Genomic DNA, 17,222 nt, shown 5'->3' on the forward strand with positions numbered 1-17,222 from the left:
TTGCCAGAATCTTCTGCAAAAGTTATAATCGAGCATTTTTTCCCATAAAAGTAAAAAATAACATACCAAATGAGGAAAAGGCCTCATGCAAGCCCTAAGCTAAAAATACATTTGTTTCAATTTGGCATGTAAACACTCTTTGCAACTTTGCAAGATGTCTTCTAATGTGATATTTTTGGAATGTTCCTTTGGTCTCATTTGTGAACAGGTAGAGGGACTGAGAAAATATATTTCACTGTATTTGTCAGTGAACCAGGCTTCTAACGCACCTTTGTGCATGCTGTGGAGTTTTCATGTGTTGATTTGTTTCAAGCGTTAACATTTGTCTTTGAATTCCTTCGTGCTACTTCAGGCAAACACAACAGTCCTGCTGACTACCAAGCGACATGAAGGTCGAGTGAAGGTTATTAAGACTTTGAGATGATGTGATGAACTGAACAATTACCCACAAATATACTCTTCTTCTTAAAAGTAATTAAAAAGTAGTTTCATGGAAACTTTTCTCAAGTTCATTTTACAAGGACATCTTTTCTCAATCGTTTTTTTTCAATCTTTCTTTACCGTCTCTCTTATCTGCATTACGCACGACGCATGACGTCAAAACAGAACCTTTGTTTGCCCTCCTTGTGAGCACAACAAGATATTTCACACACGTTCGCACCATAATATATTTTCAAACAAACATATGACCGACTTGTTGTGCTGCTGATAAATTTACCTGCTTGGGACGGAAGAGAAGGTGCCAGACGTTCACTTCTAGAATGTCAACACATAGAGGTGTTGTGAGAATATGAGGAATGCTGCAAACAGCTGTGCACCAGGGTAACACCATCCCCTCTTAAAATGGGAGGGAAATATTTGGTTCATTTAAAGAGGAGATTCGGTAGTGTCGATATGGATGTGGGCACATGCTACTCTGGAATAGGAGGGAGATAGATGGCCGTCACTTGTAGTCGAGAGCGGGCCAACGTTTTCATGGAGGAAGGAAAGCCTTTGCTGTATTTCCAAAATATAAAAGGAACAGGATCTCAGTGTTGCCAACTTGGCCACTTTGTCACAGGCAGCTTTTTGAGTGCAGGCTAGCTATCTACATTGGAAAGAAGCAGTTTTTTTTTGGTTGGATCTAAAATCGGAAAAAAATGGAAATTTCCATCCCTAGCGTTAAGGTTTGGCTTAGTTCAGGGTCAAAAATTCTCATCATCAATGTCCTCGCTTCCAAGTTTAGACTTTTTAATTACGGAGGACAGAATAAAAAGTCAACAACATTGATAAGACAGAGCCTTCTATTCACCACACAATTAGACCTTCATATGCACCACATGCATAATTGAACAATTATGCATGCGATACAGTTTTATTTACAATGGTAAATATGGCCACTGGGCTTGCTCATTTTACATAGACATTTAAATATGCACACTATACAAACATCAATATTAATGAGCTACATAAATCGCTATAAGACTCTCAGTGTCATTTGGAGTTCTTTTCCTTTATTCTGTTTCTACGGATCCTCCAGGCGTCACACACATCAGAGGAGTCCTTTTTTTTTTTGCTAATTAAAAAGCTTGCCTTAAACCCTCTGCAATGCATGCGTTTAAACTACGGCGGAGTCAATTAATGTTTGTTGATTCAGTGAGAGTTCTGTTTGATTAGAGCGCTTCTCCTCCAGATCAGGTTGCTCGGCTTCAAGTGAAGACATTTGTTAAAACAGAATTCCTGATGTTGCATGATTTGTTAATGTGCTACTGCTCGCCCATGTTGAATTGTGCTTTACATTGAAATGCAATTTGTAAAAGAGAAGGAAAACCTACGCTCGTTACTGTAACAGCTGAATTTAAATGGTGAAACAATCTGTGGATTTTTACGATCAATGTAGGCTGTAACCCGGGGAATCTACCAAATCTCTGGTAACAAACATGTTGTCCTTGCTGAGAATTACCGCCGTGCTTCATTAGACACGAGCTAGCTCCTTTGTTAGCGCTGCACCACGCATAGTGTTCTACATGCCACAGTGGAGAGAATCCCAACATTGTTATGTAATCCATAGGCCTTACAGGGAGCCAAATCAGTGACCTTGTCTTCAAAGACGAGCGATGTTAAAGGTTTGATTCTTATTGAAGTGAACGAGCCGAATGGGATCAATCGGCCCGTGAAAGCTCACTTAACCTCTGACACAGAGACAACAAAACAAGCTGCAAACTGTAAGAACTGATAATTGTGCGACTACGCTGGAGGATGGCAGAGCCGTGCATACGTCCAGCAACCACAATCAAGGGATTAAAAATCGCTTCAGAGTGACGAAAGTCTCGATGCAGAGCGGACATAATTGATCCAAAGGGGGATATGTCACGGGGCACTGCATTTGATGGATTTACTGCTTACAGGAGCCCAAAAGAGACGGGCATTGCACTCCCTGGCCGAAGGAAATCATCATACATGTACACACAAGTCAAGCTTTCTGCCCTGATAGTATCTAAATCAATGATTAAGCTGAATGCTGGCAGGACGACGGAGGGATTTCCTGTTTAAAGGGAGGGTTGCGTATACTCGTTAATCACATGGTGCAGTACGACAAATTTCAGCTTGTGTATGTAAAAGCATTGGATTAGCGTCTTTTGTTTTATTCACTATATCTCGACAAACAACTGCAAAATACTATAGGTGAGTATAAAGTGTAATATGTATTTCAAATAGAAAGTTCATATTACGACTTTAGTGACAAATATATTGTTACAATATGCATTAGAAAGGAAGTTAACAAACGGCAGAATACATCACAAAAATACATCAATACACTATATATCAGCAGATCGTTGGTCGGAATTTTTTTTCAAATTTCCCCGTGCAGCCTCGAGTGCTGCAGGCCGTGATGACACACAGCACAAATGCCAAACTGCGTTGTACTCAGTTCTCACATATATCAGTAAAAGTTTTCCCTGTGAGTCGGCCGAACCAAAATGTAATTAGTTCCAGCAGCTGGTAAACCCTTTGCTCTGATAAACACACACACACACACACACACACACACTTTTTTTCTTTCCCTCTTCCATTCTCTCTGAGCTTCTACCCGTCTGTCCCTCACAAGCACTCAGAAGACCTTGAGATTATGGTGGTGTTGGACAAAAACAACTTGACAAAATCCCAATGTTTTCTGCAGTGGGGAGAGGGCACATTCCATGCACGCTTCATTACTCCTATTCAGTCAAACAGAGAGAATGCCCGATTTTATACTCGGATAACTTGAGTAAAAGGGACCATTGCGTTGGTTGAAATCTAGAGACTAAAAAAAGTCATGTTTTTTTTTTTCTCATTCAAGTCCTTTTCTTTTGTAAAGGTAAAGGAAAGCGGTTCATTTGGTTTTGAACCTGTCTAAACATATACTTTAAAAGGAGGCGCAGATGACTCACTGCATCACAACAGCCTCCACAATGTGATCATCACGTGAGTTATAACGATAGAAAAACACACTTTGACTATATTTGACCTGTTAGTGTGAGCTGTGTGCTGGCAGCTCCTCCAACGTACCCTCCCTTGCCTTATTGACAGGGCGATGGAGTCGCCCCCCCCTAGTGGAGCGTCCTGGTCCTAACATTTATTACCACTTTGGAGGCGAGAGACACTGTAACCATTGTTCCCTTGGATGGGGCCAACCATCATAGCTCTGGAGAGGCTCAACCTAATTTACAGGGCATTATCATGCAAACTGTATGTGCACAGTCGCACCCATTGAAGGCCCAGGGGGCTCAGCCTGTAATCCTGTATACTGCGGAACAGACAACTATTGTGGTCTGTGCAGCATTGTTCTCCAGCCTCCACCGTGCCCCCGATGTGGAGGACAAGAAACGTTTTAGCTTCCAAATGATTAGATTCAGACAGAAAAGGTCTGTGGTGGAATACAGTAGAGTTTGTAGCATAATGGGAACAGAATTTACACTTAAAAAACCAGTGCAGTTATGACATGTGGCTAATCGATACAAGGGGGGGGGGGGTGGCGGATTCAGTTTCCACTGCTAAAACCTAGCTGTACCAGGATAATGTGTGTGAACATCTATCTATCAGCGCTGCAGCCACTCAGAACACAGCGACATTTCAGCATGGTCACCCAGATGGAAAATTCCCCAAAATGAACTGGACTCCCTCACACACACACACACACACACACACACACACACACACACACACACACACACACACACACACACACACACACAGATCCTCACCCCTATGTTGCATATTTTACAGTTTTGCGTTGTGTGTTTTAAATACCCTGTCACACAGACCTCTCAGAGCCATTTTGATCCGATGACCCGTCTTCCTCGCGGAGCCATGTCTCCATTTCAGCCCACGTGTGAACTGGGAGCATCATTTGGGCCTCCGCTCTTCCTGGAAAAGAAACTATCTCGCCGAGCCTGTCCCAGTTCTCTCAAGATCCGTTTGTGATCTACCGCCCAGGGAGCAAAGATCATAAATATCTTTCCCTCACAGCAACTAAGCGCTGCTGAGTGACTTTGCTGACATCTTTTTCCTTTTTTTTCTTCTTTGGATGGAAATAGTTACGTATTGTGGGAGGGCCCGTGTGAGTAAATACTGTAGTTTCCAGGGCTTTAAGACCGTGTCATAGAACCTCTTGTTACATCCCACCAAGGACTTTGAGCTTCTGATATTTTAGATGGACACTTTCCTTTGATTTCTACGAGCTTTCTGACACGTTTACAACATGCTCTCTGAAGACTTGCTTTGGAGTAAGCATTCAGATCCTTCACTTAATGTAATAATATTCCATTAAAGGAAAAGTTTCTCCTAACAACACCACAAACAGTCTGGTAGTGATGTCCAGGGGGGCCACCAGCTAATTAAACCCTTCAGAGTCAAGGTTTTTCAGATTTATGCGATGCTGCTCGCTGCTTTTGCATGGATTTCTACACTTACTTCTGTGATCTCTGTGCTTTTGTGAAATATTGGAGTTTCACCTCCCCTGTGCCGTTGCCGACTTCAGTTGGTAGCATCCTTGTTCTTCTTCTCAATGTGCGTATGTTTGTGAGAGACAGTTAGCAACAACCTGTTGTGACAGAGGGAGGGCTCACTAATTGAAAGGCTTCCAGCTCGTTAGGCCAACTCAGGACACGGAGCAGTCGCCGAGTGAACGACGCTGCACAGCCTCAAAGCCTCACAGCCTCAAAGCCTCAAAGCCCTGCACATTTTCTCAAAGCACCGAGAAAATGAAAAGGGATTTTTTTTTTTTCCTTCTGTTTTATGGTGGAGGTCGGGTTTTAAAAAATGTATCGTAATAGTGAGGTGGGGGATAATCCAGTTACAAATATGAAAAACACATAAAAGTGTGTGCCTGATCTGTGCCTGAGGTAAGTTTGCATGTCTTTCCACTGGCGTCTCGCTGACTGATTCAAATTGATATTCATCATCGGGATCACAATTTGTAGCAGTGCTATTTACTCCACTCCCATGTAGAGAATCATATAAGGATGTTCACACCTATATTGACACCCTGTTGTTTCAGAGTTTACTTGAAAGAATGTTTTCCCGATGACGTCTTCACAGATGGCAGAATTCAGGTGATATTTGTGTGTACTTGAAGAACTGACGCAGTGTCATAGTTTGTAGCAGGCTACGCTTGCATTGAGCCGTTGAAGAGTCAGCCAATGCTGTTTGCTAAATGCTCCCCATATTAGCATGTACAGAAACGGGATAATGCTGCAAACCAGCATTTTGTTAACAGCTCCTTCTACTGCCGCCAAGTGTGCAAAAAAAAATATCAATATTAGTTCAAATAAATCAAATCGGCCTTTGAAATGTCTTGGTTCTCTATATGCTAACCTCTGAAACTATCATTGCTTGCATTACCTTTAACACAGAACTGCAGCACAGCACCCAAAGGAGACGTTGCTTGGGATTTAAATTACACGTTCAGCAAATAGGAATCGCAAGTTATAAGCATCTAAACAGCTCCCCATTGCAACCTCAAACAGGGCTGAATGCTCTTTCTTTTGTTTGAGTTGCTATACTTGTCAAGCGATGCTTAAGGAAAACCAGGGAGTGCACAACGTCCCGAAAAGCACTTGTGTGTGTGCCATTTTGACACGAGTAGACAGAATGAACACAGTCTGTCTCATTACCAAGCCTTCGTGGAGACAAGCTGTCGGGTTGAAACCCACAGGAGCCTCCTGCAGATGCTGCCAACCGTCAACCAAAGCGAAGGAAAGGGGATGTGTGCTGGCATCGGCATAAGGTTCATCATTAGAGGGGAAAGAAAATATTTAATTCAATTTGAATTTCTGATCATAAACCAATTCTTCCACAAAGTGTTAGTCCATTGGATTCGATCGGATCTTACAATACTGCGGGTCTGAGTACTGAGTACTTTTGATTGAAAAGGTTGATACTAATACAGCTGAAGATATCAGGGTGTCTCAACAGCTCTTTACTGGTTTTTGAACAATTGCCACGTCGATTAAAAGAGGATGTGCTTATGCTGCAAAGCGCCATTTATAGAAAATGTTTTCAGTTCGGACTTCAGGTTTTGGGTGTGATGTTCTTTCCCCATTTAATAAGCTGCATTTATTTGTTTTGTAACTAAAAAATATTATTTAATTATTTGAATGTGACATCAAATATCGGTATGATTTATTCAAAGTAGATTTAAACTGACCTACTTTTACATTTTACAAAGTACATTCTTTTACAAGAAGTTTCAGTTAAGTAACATGTAATTTAGTGCAACATATTGCTCTTTTTATCCCTGCTTATCCTCGTGCCAAACAACTTTAAGGGCTAAAAGAGGGCTTATTATCACTTACACCCGAGGTGTTGTAAAGTATCACTGCATCAAAGCCCCAAACACTCTTTATTCCTCTGTCTCCTTCCACTTTGAGGCTGAAATATCACCCTAGCTCTCAGATTACCACGGCCAGCAGACACCCTTCAGTGTCACACTCTGGTGTCCTGCTGGGCTGGTCACGGGAGAAGCAAGAACCTCAGTGAAAAAACACCAACTTCTTGTTTCATGGCAGACGGTAAAGCACCACTTAATGTTGCTGTCAATTCATTTTCAGTTTGTCTCGCAAGGTCAAATCCTAAGGCTGGTGCAACAAAGGGAGGGAACTGAATGAAGGACATGTTTCACAGAACCATTCAGGCTGATTGGAAAGATAACAATCAGCCTGAGTCTTGGATAATAAATAAGGCTTTACACTTGGTGGTAGAGGCCTTTGTCTGCATTTGGTTGCTGGTATGAAAGGTTTTTTCCCTTCATGTATTTTATTGCCTCCAACGGAGTCTCCCTAACAAGACAGGAGTTCAGCACATTTCTTCTCCAATAAGTAAATCTTTTCTGGTGGCTCCTCCCACCAATTAAATGAAATATTTCGATTAACTATGTACATTGACGCAGTCCTTTGTTGGCGTACTTCCACTAATAAAGTAGCCTCTTGTAAGAGCCATTGAGCATTGCTTCTTCAGCCTTAGTGCCAAGCGCGTGCTTTTCATTGCACTCCGTACACCCATCTACTCTTGGATGGACACTCACTCCTCAGCTCGGTTCTGGAAAACATTTTCTTCCTCTTCATATTCCAAAAATAGACTGACGTTGGAGTCGGGGCCTGCGGAGGGAAACATTTCACTTGCTCATTTCGTTTACCACCTTGCTGACAGAATGTAGAGCCGTCCGGAGGCCCGAAAGACGGACTGAAGGGTTTGAATGAACGGGCCCACGGGGCAGCAGATGTTCTGAGCTCCAGACTATCAAAAAAGAGAGTACACCAAAGCCAAATTAACTAGAAAGAGTCAGAAAAGCGGCCGCGCAACACCTGTTAGTTACACACATAGATCAGTTCACTCATTATGGGGTGGACCACTCAGTCAGAGACCATGTTATATCAAGGCAATCAATATGGACCATGTGTCTGGGTCAAGAAGGTACCCCAACCATACGGTAGTGGAGTCCGTAACCACTGAAATAATTGATATGGAGTCTCAGTACATTTACCTATTTTTATCATAAAACCCGTGTGAAATGTGTGAAACTCTTACTGAATGTTGCTTTTAAAAAATACCAGCTTAATTGTTGTCGATGGAGAATGCAGATTTTGTGTGTGCATTGTTTAAAGTTTAGATTCAGAGTCCCAATGAAGGATAAAGATGCCCCACTTCCAAAAAAGATAGTCCTGATATGATCCTGGTATATGCACAAAGGAGCTCCTATGATTAGTTTCCCTTGATATGTGTCCGTTTTTTTCTCTCTCTGAGACGCTAGAGGCGTAACCCCGCTGAGGATGCAGTACCTCTGCACGGCCTCAGGATGGCGCCAGTGTGCTTTGAAACACAGGAGCCTCCTTCAGATTCCACACAGATCCGCAGCTTTACATACTGAGTGACAACTACCGTGGCTTTATAGAATATTAACTTAATGGTGGATATACTGTGACAGTATGAGCTCCCTGCCAGCTTTCTGAAGCTATTTATTTTTATATCAGTCTCATCCCTCTATTAACAGGATGATAGCTTGGCTGTAGTGTCAAAATCTCAGCATTTGATAATTCAGACAATCACTATAAATAATGGCTTAGGAGCAGTAATAGTATTAGTATAGATTAGTCAATTCTTAAAGTACTGAGTTATTTTCCGTCCTATATATTCAACTTCAAATCCTGCAGCTTAAAAGCATTTAGCTCAGTGTTATCTAACTGGTATGGGCATTTCTTAGCTACGGTGGTTAACTGGTGTAGATGGGACACATACAAGACATACAAGACAAAGTTGGTCAGCTTAAGGGCCATAGCACATATTTACACTTGTGATTTTGTACGTAAAAAAACCCCAAATTAATTCCCTCATCACTCAGCATTAAAGCTGCTGCATATTGAGTTTGCTTTGGAATGATACAGGCTCGCTGGTTCCTTCTTTTGCTAGTCTTGTGTTTACGATGTGGAGAATGCGTTTAAAGCCGCTGCAAATTTAGCCTTTGAGTGTTTCATTTCATTTTTAAATTCATGACAAAAAAACAGTGGTGTGTCAAAGAAATCAATATTGGCATCAGAATATAATCAGCGGAACGTGTTTCCCATTTTCCCACTTCACATGACCCCAGAACATTTAATACAGCCAGCAATCAGAATAGAGACTTCCTCACTAGAGGGTTCCTCATTTCAATAAGATAATGTCACACAGTACAGAGCTGCTGCAGTAACTCATACATTCAGATGTCCCCTTTCTCCTTTATGCCTCAGTTCAAACTGCATAATTGGTAGCCTACAGTGGATGTTTTGGAGAGCATGCATTGGAGGAATATTTCCCTGTGGTGACACACATTTGATGCAGAACAAAAATGACATTTTCTTCCCCACATGGCTCAACTGCCAGTGGTATACAGCCTAGAACCCCCCCCCCCCCTCCTCCCCTCCCACCCCCTCACCCTCTCTTCTCTGCTCAGACAGCTCTCGCAGTATTGAACAAAACACAGAAGAGGGTCCTCACACTGTTCTCTCCAGCATTGACTCACAGTGCATTAGTGCATTTCAGGCTACTTGGTGTGTGTGTGTGTTCATTTATTTACTGTATGGTCAAACGTGAAAGCCCACACCAGCATGGCGACATGCATCAGTCATGTTTCAACAGGTTTCAATACTCCGCCCCGGGCAGACTCCCCGATGAACTTTACAGCCGTATCGATATGTTGACGCCATGCCGTGTGTGCTGAGAGGCTGAGGCTGAGCTGTGAGGTTGTAGCGCTGGATTTTTTTGTGAAAAAAGGTGGAAGGTGGCAGTGTTTTAAAAGGAAGGGGTACCGAGGAATTGTTCCCTGGTGTAAGTGGTTGTGACAGCTCCTCACCCAGGAGAGCACTGGTACTGAGCACACACCAGAGGCCGGCAGGGCCACCTGTCACACAGATCTGTGACTAAAGAACTCTATTAGCGAACAAGCACCCCGGGGTAACGCTCATGCACACACACACACAGGCATGGGTGCACTCTTACACACACACGCACACACACACACGCACACACACACAAAATCAATATGCAAATGAATGGAATGGAGCCATAAACCTAGACTTATTAGGTAGGAATACAATAAACATAGTGAAGGATAAAACAAGACCAGATTGACGGTCCCATTTGATATTAACGCTCATTTTAATGATCCCATTCTCTAGATTATACCCTCTTTGCCTTGTCACTAGGCTCTGCAACATCATTGCTCAAAAGAGCCTACTTTCACTTTGCATTATTCAAAGTACACGCAGGGTGTAAATGCCCATGTAACCAAATGGGAGGCGGTGCATGATTAGCTTCACTTTGTCCTCACTCCGCTCGGCACATGACAATTATCAAGATGGATTTGCACCGGAGCGCACGTACTGCCACGAGTGCACAGCGCATTTGAAAAGATAAGTCAGGCTCAGTGTTGGAATAAAAATGGTGTCTATTTGGAATGAGCATCAGGCTCAGTGGCCTTTGCACTGGCATGCAGGAAACCTCCTTCTTTGTCATTTTATTGTCTAAGCAATTACCTGTCAAACAGTGTTTGTGCATAATACAGGTTACTTAATGTGCAGAGATAGCCTTCTGGAACAGAATAGCCACAGGAATTCTCCACACTGTCACTCCGTTTGTGGCAGCAAAAAAAATAAAATAATCTCATTTGACACTGCAGCATCCTCTCGAACCCGCCGACACGTTCTGGGCTCTTTGGCTCGGGTTGTTGTCCTTGAAGCCTTTTGCCGTTCGTCTCCTCGCCGCTTTGGAGACGCCACTGGTGATGTTTGACTTTTTTTAAATGGCTGCTGAAATAATATCCATGAAATGTGGGATGATCGTTGCTGTCTCTCAAACCGCTGCCTCCCCCATTACCTCCCAATCGCTGTCTAGCTGATCCACGGGGAGAAATTCATTGGAACAGGTGGAGCCGTGGACCATATCCCATTAGTGAGCCTGCCAAAGGCCGGTCCCTGCAGGAGTAAACCCTCCTCTTCATGCTCCATAGGCACAGGCTACTGTATATAGACTTCAATTTATGGGCTAAAACCTGCTCTTATGGCAAAAACAGGCAGGGTGATGAGCATATATAAGATCCAGATTTCATTACCTTTAATAAATCTGTAAGACCGCATGACGTGTAACCCGTTTTCTGTGAGGAACGTACTCACGCCTGGGAACATTCAGAGAGTCAGTCATTTGCAATGAAAGTCAGTTGGCTGAAAATGCACCGTGGGGCTGTTGATGTGTGTGTGTGTGTCGGCGAGTGCACGTGAAGGGCGGAACGCGCCGCCGACTTTGGCTTCGACGGGCTCGGCTGTTAGCCCCCTGGCTTCGGGACCCTTCCCACATGGCAACACATTATGGCAACACTCTCGATTCTATACATAGCGCTGGGAATAACGTCGGAACAGATGAGAGCGACCGTGCGCGGTCATCTGTTTTTCTAAAAGTGAAAGGCACACTTCACACGACAAAACGGGGAGAAAATAAAGAGGAGCGAAAAGAAAAAAAACATTCTTTTAAATATTCGTTGATGGCACGTGCGCCTGTGATTAACACGTGACCCCCCTCAGACACCAGAAGTGCTCAGTCGAGTAGATGAAAGCTGAAGGAAACATTCTTTTTTTAAATGGGCCGTACCGTATGTGAGATTAGAACAATGGGCCTTGCTAATACGAATTGGAGAAAAGAGCCTTTGTATTCGCATGGCTGACCGTACAACAGCTCTGCTTGTCCTTTTTCTTTTTTTTTCTTCTCTCTTCTCGAGAGCCCAGTGACTGGTGAATGACACACAGTGCATGGTGTCCCCCGCTCAGGGGTTTGACCTGTGCGCCCGTCGGGGGGGGCTTGAGTGGTTCATAATGTGCGCCCTCTATTATGACGGATTGTTGTTGAATGTTGAAGCATAAAGAAGACTGTGTGAAAGTAGCTCCTTCCTTCTGTTGGACTGATACAACTTACAGACTTTTCTTGCTTTTATTTGTCCTCACACTGCACTACATGGTGGGTCACCGGAAAATACCTTCTTGTAACTTCATCTAGTTCACACATGGCAATTGTGGAAATGCAGTTATGGCAGTGCTGGAGACAGCTTCTGTATTTATGAAGTGGATTTTGTTACTTTAAAGTAGCGCCCACTATTTCCCGAAGGTACCGTGACGACTAGGGAGAGAGACAACGGACTTGTTGCCATGGCAGATAATGGTTCTGTCTCTTCGAGCTGCAACACATTCAGCACCTCGTCCTCCTTGTTTGTGGCTGTTGATTTGGGATTGATTGAAGAATAAAATAGTATACGTAATCATCCTCATCAAGGGAAGAAGGTGTTTTTACATTCCAAATAACAGTCTCACTAAGCAGGCCCCAGTAATCCTTCTTCTCCCTTTATGCTGTCTTCCTCTCCTTTAAATCAAGCACCTAAAGAAGATTCCCACTAACCTATTTTCTTATATGATACCGTGATTGTAACAATAATAACTACCTCAATTCCCGAGTAAGTGGGATGAAGTGCCCAACATGTTGCATCAGGGAGTAGAGGTTACTAAGGATTCAGTTCATGACTCTGAGCAAAATGGGTAATGTCAGAATTATAATAAGAAAGTTCCATCTCATTTTTCTTGACCTTTTGTTTGAATACTGCCTCCGAGAGTGTACTTCACAGCCAAATCAATACGTCCACCACGCCGCCCTCTGTGCAAAACAAGGGCCACTGGCGACACGTTGCGCTTAGCGCATTATGTTCAATAATTTTACTAATTAGTTTTGCAACGAGCAGGTGAAATCCCAGGACTGTCCGGTGTTTACATAACAGCACACGACCACGGAGGTTTTCCCCGGTGCTGAGAAGGGAATCGACACGACTGCATTAGGGTCTCCTACAGCAAGGCCTGAACAGCTGGAACCCTGGAGGCCCCGAGGCCCTCAAACACGCCTTTTCCCCACGGATGAAATCAACATTTTAAAACTTCCGTCTTCGCGTCCACGTCAATAAAAGGCAACGCCCTTCGTGGGGGGGCGGGGGGGCGGTGACGTCGCCCTTTCTCATCCGGGCCCTGTGCGTTCCACAAACGGCAAAGAATCCATTTGATAATGCACCTCCGGACTAGTTGACGAACTACGTTAGTGCAGCATCACCACCGCTGCTTTTTTTTAAGACCTTAAAGGCTTTTTGCTGACTCACCCGAAAGTGCCGCGCTGCAATTGTCCTTCAAAACAAAAGTACAGCTGAGGCAGCGGCGGTGGCCCCCAGCTCACCCCCCCCCCCCCCCCCCGTCCGAGGCCTTAACATGCTGCCATCCTGAGGCCCCCCCTCCCCTCCCCCTCCGGCCCCTCCTTTACACTGCACGTTGGTTGTTTTGAAGCGTGTCTTGAGTCCCAACCTTCATCCTCAGCCCCCTGCAGAACATGACGGCCCGGTCCCAAAGCGACACACTCCCATGCAATTGGTGTCATTGTGGGTTACTCAAAACCATCAAAACCACCAAAAACTATTTCTGGCCCCACATGATTTTTTTTTTTCTGTGCTTTTTTTCTTTTTCTCCTGTGCACCAACAAGAAACGGAGTTACGTTCCTTGTAGATTAAAATGTTTTGGAAAAACCGACGTAATTAATAAGTAAATAGATGAATTCTCATAAAAGTTTAACATCCCCCTTTTTCTCGGATGCGCTTGTGTCATGACTGTGCACGCTCGCGCTTCACTTTGAAGCAACCCGCGCACGCTTTGTCCACCACTGGAAATACTTGATTGCCACTAGATTGAATTTTGCATGAGCAGACTTTATGTAGACTTTGACTGACGTCTGCATCGTGATGCTAAACATCAATAGAGATCTGTTCCGAAAACATTGACCAAAGCACACGGGTCACTAGCCGCAGTTTGAGTCCAAAACATGTTGTTCTCATAAGGATACAGTAGCCTGTAAGAGCTGGTACACAGTAGGGAAATTAGTCAAACCCATATTAATAATAAACCAAACCCTCTGGGGAAAAATGTAAAGCGGCAGTAAATCCGATGGCTTTGAAGCGTACGGACGAGTAATGAGTTCATTAAGACAGCAATTAGCACTTTATATGACCAATGTGCTGCATGATAAGGAGGAATAATTAGTTATTTGTAAGAACACTTTATATATTATATTAGAAAAGTTGCACCATGGAAATATTCCATTAGAATAAGATTTTTGAATGCATTATCCGTTATTTTATCTTCCTCTGCCCATCTGGCCAGTTCTAGCCCACTGCACACCACTTGAAATGTGTATGTGTATCATACGTTACGTTATAATACAACACGCTTTCAGAAATGGTTCTGTGCAGTTCGAGATCCATAAGATCCCTTCCTATTTGTGAGAGGAGTGTAAGGATTTTCTTCTTTAAGAGGACTTCATCTGACCCTTCTTGATTTAAAACACTCAAAGGAGGTAGTTGGAGAACAAGCGCTTTTACTACCAGTTATACAAGGTGTGCTTCTGCAATGTAAGCGCTAGTAAAGGCAGCCTCTGTGAGATGTTCAAAATGATAATAAAAAACATCTATTCCCTCAGTAAATTTCCTGGGCCACACAGTGTTTAGCAAACGAGTAAGCTAGCAAGGTTATTTAACTTATGAAACACAGTAGATATTGAAATTAAGTAGACCCGCATACAGAATATGCAAATGAGGAGAGACAAGTTATGATGCAAACTTATCAAAATGCAAACCCGCTCGCCAAGATGTTCCAAGGCCGGAGCGGCATTCGGCTCGGCGCTCTGCAGGGGGGCCGCAGCCCGCCGCAGTGGCTGGAAGTGTGTGGAGGAGGGTGGAGCTGGGAGGGTGGGGGGCATTGCAGAGAGGCTACTTTGTAAATGGGGAGAGGACCAACAACGCTGAGCGCTGGATTGGATGGATGGATGAGACGATGATGTGGAAAGAACGGGGCTGGAGAGCAGATGTATCCACGCTCCCACTCCCGCTGTGGAACTTCAGCGAATACCCAACGTGTTGTTGAAATACACACGAATGACTGAGACAGTCTTTCAAAAGGCCGCAGCATAACACAACCGCATGAAGTTCTGCTTTGGCACCAGCGTCAAGGGGATTCACAAAACCCTAAAGGTGTGCTTATTGAAGCTTATTGACTGGCTTAGATGGTGATCATCCGCTGCACTGTTCCTAACGATGCAGCACTACACAGAAAACAAGTGTGATGTGCCCCTGCAGCGTATAAAACTAGCGTTCAACCACGTAGTGTCTGAACGCTCCATCTGGAAGCGGTGGACGTCAGTCTAATGGGTCTGATGTGCAGCCCTCCGGGGACTGGCTCTGCTTCTCCTTTGGCATGAAGCACACGGGTGTCGACGTGCGAGCCGGACCGGCTTATTGTGAAAGACAAGTCGAGTTCACTTTAATTTTCCCTGGGCTTTCGTCAAGATGCAAGGGTACGTTCAAAAGGCTTTTTCTTTTCTTTTCTTTTCTCCCCACAAAATAGAGAATAATTTCTTTGAGCTTATTCAGGGAATCTTTTTGTCATGCGAAGATGTATTCACAGCAGAGATTGAGTGCGGTGCCGTGTAATGAAAAGATGTCACTTATGCTGCATTCTACTTTTCCCGTAGCAATGAGCCTCAACCTCTCACACTTTGTCGTCATCATATTCACAGAGTAGCCTTCAGAGGTACAGATTGACATAAGCGTACAACCGGCACAGTTTCTCAATAGAATTTGAGTGAATACAAGACATTTTTTGAGGGAGAAACATTCACAATAACACCACCGCTTTTATTTAAAGCGAAAAAGGAAACTGGCCAGCAAACACAAACGTTGGTGCAAACGTGTCCAATCCACACACTCATTACAGAACGAATGGCCTTCTGATTGAGGCACGGCCATAGAATTCTTTGAAAACAATCATTCGGGGTTATTGTGCGCAGTGTGTGTAGTGCATGTGGTAAAATGTGCATCGCATTAAAAAGATTTTGCACTCAACTCTAGCATGTTGGACCACCAGTCTTTTGTGTTCTTTGAACCGTCGGAACACAGAAACCATTTAGCTGAATATTTGTTTTCTGCAACTGTCTCCAGACGATGTCTCCAGACGATGTCTCCAGACGATGTCTCCAGACGATGTCATTCCCTGAACCGCCTGAGAAATTCGTCTGAGAAAATAGAGTAAAGGTCGGCTGCACACACGAAAAACACGCTGTTGGCCAGAAGCGCTGAGGTACGCCACGTCCTTAAGGCAACGCTCGTTTGGCGCCCAACGGAACCGTGTGCATGGGGGGAGCCCCCGTGCACCCTGTCGGTAGACTCAGCACATCCAAGCACGGACCCGGCGGTGATGACACCCCCCCCGTGTTTAACCCTTATTCCCTTCTTGCTGACGGAGCAGATCCCCTGATGGTGCTTCGCCATTGCGCTCCATCCATTTTCAGATTTCAGTTGTCTGAATTGAGAGCACCCCCCCCCCCCCCCTCCCTCCCCTCTCCCCACACTGCTGTGGCGCCGAGTTATTTGAAGTTGTTACTCGCATTTTGGCGTTGGCCTCTGTCAGCTCAAACAAATCTTGTTGTTGGGTTGGAACCTCTTCTTCGAAACGAAGCCTTTTTCTTTTTTTCCATCCACAGGCCTTTCACCGAAAGGAGGCTTTCATCTTTTGTTTGTTCATTTTTTCCGCTCCTGGCACCTTTCCGATCAAACGGAGGTCCCCGTTGAGGGTTGAACTGACCGGAATAGTGCATGTGGTTATGTTGGAATTAGCACATCTGGGATCAAACATCGCACCACGTTTAAAGTTGCTTGGATCACATCCTGCCCACTCTAACATTTAGTTAGTAACCAGGAGTCTCTGAACCTGCCAAGCCTGTTTGCATGATTTACACTCATGTATTATTCATATACAGTATGAGTGGCTGTCTGGAGGAGCAAACTGTTTGTGTAAATGAGGAATGTGAACTTAATAAAGTGGGTAGCCAGTGTACCGTGGAGCCTTTTCTTGAAAACAACAGTCATAAAAAAAATCCAGCCACATGCAGTTTTAAATAATACCTCGGGGCTCCACCTTTTTAAATGTTTTAAATATCTGGGAGCTCTTTTAGTCCTTGATGTCAGTGATGTCTTATGCAATTACAAGCTCAATATAACACGGTGCAAGAAGTGAGAGGAGGAGGAAGAATGTGTTTGTTCAAAGTGAAGGAAGAGAGAAGCCTGGCCACTGGAAAGGGGGAAATTATTCATATTATTTACATTCAT

Source organism: Pungitius pungitius, chromosome 15 (assembly GCF_949316345.1).
Source record: "Pungitius pungitius chromosome 15, fPunPun2.1, whole genome shotgun sequence".
Lineage (NCBI taxonomy): Eukaryota > Metazoa > Chordata > Actinopteri > Perciformes > Gasterosteidae > Pungitius > Pungitius pungitius.